This window comes from Vollenhovia emeryi, unplaced genomic scaffold (genome assembly GCF_000949405.1).
Source record: "Vollenhovia emeryi isolate VEMERY1.0 unplaced genomic scaffold, V.emery_V1.0 DF939487.1, whole genome shotgun sequence".
In the NCBI taxonomy this organism is placed as follows: Eukaryota; Metazoa; Arthropoda; class Insecta; order Hymenoptera; family Formicidae; genus Vollenhovia; species Vollenhovia emeryi.
Window position 1 is genome coordinate 1,394 of NW_011966879.1, and position 5,392 is coordinate 6,785.

A 5,392-nucleotide genomic window follows, 5' to 3' on the forward strand; every position below is an offset into this window, starting at 1 on the left:
TTTTATATTATTGTATAGTTAAACACAAATTAATAAATTAAAACAATGTTATATTTTGCAAATACCTGATTATATGTTTACTTATATTAACATAAATACACCTGCGAGGGTACCTTATTATATTTTAGAAGCAATGTAGGTTTCGTTAGGTTTCAGACATTTTTATAAATACTCGCAGATTTTTTAAATATTATACAATCTCGATTATTTCTACTAAAATCCAACTGGTAGATCACATTAGAATTCCGATGTACCTCCGTTAAGAAACAAATACGGTATTAATTTCGATCGTTCATGAAACAGCATGGTGCGTGACAGCTTCAGGAAGTGGGATACGAGGATGTTATCATATTCTCTCCAACTGTGTAGCTATAATTTTGCGTTAAACTAAACGGCAGTCTCGCGGCCATTTAATAGACACAGCGTAGCAGCTATTGTGTAATGGAGTACTGCTATATTGGTATTACATTTATTGTGTCAGTTATTACATTGAAATATCTCGTCGAGGACGACATAACATTGAAGAATTTAATCTCCTATGAATTTTGGATTTTCGACAGAAATAACGCGAATCAATAATTTGCGAAGATTTTTCTTGAGCAATGACTTAATGAATTTCATAAATTATATACTTACACCACGAGTTCTCTTGTATACTTACGCGATGTATTATATAAGAGAGAATTCTAAATACAGTTCTCTTTTTAATTTAAATTTTGAATTCTAAGTAAATAAAATGTAACAAAAACATGTTTCAAATAATATTCAAAAAAACTTCGATATTGTTGATGCCGTGACTCGAATGTAATATTAATGAAAACTAAGTAAGCACGGCATTTATAGTAATGCAAGATTGTGATAAGTATGTACTGCTTCTGCGAGGAGTAAAATATTTCTTAACCGGGATGCTGGAGTGTTTCTGCAAAATTGTAGATAAAAATTCATGTATGTTGGACATAGTATAAACCTTAGTTATTTTATATGAGTTTTATTTTCGTTCAGTAAAGATCTGAGTTGTTGCTATTCCGTTCTAATAATAACATGAGAAACGTTGAACGAAAACTGACATCAATTACATAATAAATGAGACAGTCGATACAAGCAATCGATACTGATACATATGCACATCGCTCGAATTATAATCATAGGTATGTGTACTTACATTATACTATGTACGTATGTACACACCAATCTCTCTTTTCGCCGTGATATAGTTCCGTAATTCTTCTGCAATCATCTATAATTACAATAGAAGTTACAACAGAAATATTGCAAAAATATAACAATTTCACGTGTTCTCTCCTTAATCAGTAATTGGTACAGCGCAGTCCAAATTATCGCCACGTGCATCACTAAACGCTTACTTGCCCGTATAAAAAAGTAAAATTTACACGTCTATTTATCGATATAATATTCAAGAATTATTCTTACGCTTGAGCAATAATCTTAGTGTGTAAGTCACACACAAGTGCAATTCAATACATATACTCTACACATAAAATGATCGCCTTTAGCGTATACGTAAAATCTTCGTTCTTATGCTGAGACTTCGCGCACCAAAAATCTGCATGTACAGACACAAAATATACGATGATTATGATCGTGAAAATAATTCTTCGTGCGTACAACAATGCTTATTTAAATCTAAAATGTTTAAATTAAATTAACTAACTTATCAATAATTCTATTAGTAATTAATAGATTAATCTTTCTCGCGCAGAATCCTTATAGTAATCAGTAAAAATAATGAATTTATTCGACAACATTAATAAATTTGCAAGACATTTACGTTATACTATTCTTAAGTACGTCATATAAAAAACATACATTTTAATTACGTTCTTATGCGACTCACACGCGATTACCTAATGTATAATAAATGATATCGCAACATATTTTCGAGATAACATACGTTCTGCAATTTGCATTTATTTTACACTCTGAAATTACATGGATCTTATAAGTAAAGTATTCTTATGAATATATCCATATTTATATATGTATACGTATATACTTCATCTGTTCGTCACTGTCTTCATTATTTTGCCGCTTCTATTATTTCGCTCGTCACATCAACGACCTGCAACAGAGATTATTCATTTTTCGACAAATAAAATTAGAAGCTGCGGTATCGCTTTATTTAAATACGGAAAATTGTTTCGTCAATCTTTTCTAGTCGTATAATTTCAAGCCTTTGTCACAAATTCGTGTAGCTTATTCGAAAGAGTATTTAATTCTTTTCATTATTTGCCAGCCACGAAATAATATATCTACACCGACAATCAAAATTTTTTAAACTAAGTAAACTAAGTAAAAATTACTTTTTTCTGAAATAAATATTTATTCTATTTAAATGAAAATATCAAATTTCAAGTAAATCTATGTGTTATATTAAGTAAATAAATTTAAATCGTTACATTTTCTACGTTAAAATAAAGATTTGTTTATCAAATGAAATAATTGTTTTTGTTAAATAAGAAATTCAATTTTCTTCGCTGTGAAAATTACATCTTAGTAAACATTTCATAGAATTAAAATAAATTTTTTTTTAATTTAAAATGATCTATTCTGTGATATTTAATAAATACTTAAATTAAAGCAATACATGTTTTAATTTGCTTATTATTTTTTAAATTTAAGTCAATAAGCTATTAGGAGCCACCTAATAAATAATTTTCTTGAGTAAAGTAATATTGTTTTGGATTAATATATTTTTTATCACTGTAACAATAAATTAAATTGCGTATCCGATTACATTTTCGTGCGTAAATTCCTCTTACAATGCGGCGAATATTCGCGTAATTCTTAAATCTACACGCTCATCTGACGGCCGCCCAAAATTTACGGTATGGCTGTAAGTCAAAGAATTAGATCCAATCTGCTCATTAGACCCACATGTAAATCCTCGACAATATTTCGGCATTAAATAGGGTTAGTAAGTTTCGGCGTACATGCGCGTATGAATATACATGGCTACTTAGAAAGCTCCCGTAGTTTATGCGAAATAAGGAGTTAACATAATACGGCATAAATAACGAGTTATCGTTACGATAAGTGCGGCCGTTTAACAAGTAGCAGCACTTTGAACGTTAAGGGAATTTTATGTAGTCTTTTGGTATCGACATAATCACACGGTCGTTCCTCTAAAAACCGTCCTTTCGCAACAACGAACAAATACACGTAACACGACGGTTTGTTTCGTTCGACAGGAGACAGCATTTCGATTGGTTTGACATCACACGATGCACGCGATGCAAGTCTCTCTTTTCAGCCGGCTTTAATTGACCGACAAGCTGACCGTCGAAAAACACGGCGCGATCCGTTCTCCAATCTGTTCTCCGAGCAAACGCGCGCGCCCGTCCGCTCGCAGGACCAATGCGTTATAACTAATTGATGCCGGTATATAATAAACTCGGGACCGCAGGCTATTCCGTTATGTAAATTCGCCGAGCTGTAAAATAATTGAAACGCTTCCGTGCAGCGCGCGCGACGTTAGCCCGCCGGCATACCGTAGCGAGGTATTGTAACTATGCACAACGTCGTGCAGTCGATCGCGCGTGCTGCATACGCGCGAACAAATCCCCCCGGCGTGGCCTAAATTAGAAATTTACGAAGGCAACGGCGCGGATAATCGGCGCCTGTATGACAAACGACACTTTGGGCGTTTTAATTAGCGCGCGTTTCTCCCGCCGCATCACCGAAGGCGGCGCGGCGCGACGCGCCGTGCGTTTTGTGCCGCCGCCGCCGCCGCAGCCGCGACTTTGAGCGGAAGAAGAAAAAAAATGGAGCGACATAGAGAAAGAGCAAAGGAAGGGCAAAAAAGAAGCTCCTGCCCGGCGATATAAATAACGCTGCTTTTTGCGCCGGCTAATTAATGAACGGTTTTATCGCCCGTGCGCGGTGCGGCACGCGGCGATGCGCGAACAAACGCGGCCGCGATAATAAAGGCCGGCATTATGAGAATCATGAAATATTTACAACACACGGACGCGAAATAATGGTCAAAACAGCCTGATATATCCCGCGTATATATTGCCCCGCATTTTGTACACTGGCGCTGTCAAAATTGCGTCTATGCTTCGCAAATTCGCAGCGCGTCGCAAATTCCGTCAAAATTCACTTCTTTTTGCGCCGCAGGAATGCTCGAAATTGAAGTGCGAATTTGAAATAATTTTAATGAAATTAGATCCCATGCCAAAAAACTGATTTCTGCTCTTTTTTTGCACGTAATAATAGCGCGATAATTAACGTTAATTGTAAGCACGTTTTATTTATTATATGCATTATAGGATTAAAAGCTAAAATGGTTACACTGGTTACCTTAGAGATAAACAATATTGAGTCACGTTTTTTGTAAAAAAAATAAGATTTTTATATCTTTTGAATTAGTTTAACAAACTGGCTAAAAAATGTAAAAATCTCTCTTTTACAAAAAAATGTGATTTGACAGTGTTTATCTCTGAGGCACTGAAATGTAATCTTTACCTTGTAACTTTGTCGACCTAATTACACGAATTATTATAAATATAATTCTCATGAATACATCAGCGCGCAGTTTTACAATCGTACCTCATACATCTCATATTTTGATTTTAAGTCGAGTGTTACAAAGATGAAACTGTTTTCGTGAAACTGTTTATTACAGCTTCTAATCATAACGTCTCTTAATGATTACGTTAAGCATGACACTATGGAAATTTATTACGAAGCATATCGCTACAATAGATTTAATTAATTTATCAAATATAAAACAAAATGAATTCTATTTGAAGAGAACAGTTGCGTTAATATCTTCACTCAAAACACGTGTGAATAGATGTTGTATGAGTTATCTAACTCATACAATGTGACGAATGCTTTTTCTTCTGCCTTGTATCTATGATTTCTGTATGTATGTAGGAAAATAGTTTTTGTATTAGTAACAATTTTAATTACAACTTTATCAATTAATTATTAATATGTATTAAATAAGTGTCATAATTTTTAAATAACAGATGATACAAATATTATATTTGCTTAGATACTTTTTAGTTTGTAGATTCATTAATGACAGGACAAGTTCTTTACCATTTCCTCCCTCATTTTCTTGAGAAAGATAAAATAAACTTTTCATTAGCGAGTAACTCAGGATTAATCAAATCATATAACAAAATATAAACGATTTACAAAATACGAGATGATATTTAAAGACTTATTTACAATTTTTTCATGTTATACAATATTTTAAATTAAATTTCTTTTTAAAAAATAATTGTTTTATTTTAGTTCTACGAAAAGAAAAAATTTTATGTAGGGGTATATTTATATACATTTTATGTATACATGTATATAATGTATACATGTATACATGTATATAAATATACAGGTATATTGTGTGTAATAAAAATTATAT

The 5,392-nt window shown here is 32.9% G+C and overlaps 1 long non-coding RNA gene across 1 annotated transcript in view; it reads right to left on the minus strand.

Moving 5' to 3' along the window:
* Positions 1 to 972: 972 nt before the first annotated feature.
* The window catches only part of LOC105557437, a 16,773-nt gene continuing 12,353 nt past the window's right edge, over positions 973 to 5,392 (minus strand). Inside the window, exon 2 of the long non-coding RNA XR_001008601.1 lies at positions 973 to 2,080. This is a non-coding gene — a long non-coding RNA (uncharacterized LOC105557437). The remainder of the gene's footprint in view (positions 2,081 to 5,392) is intronic.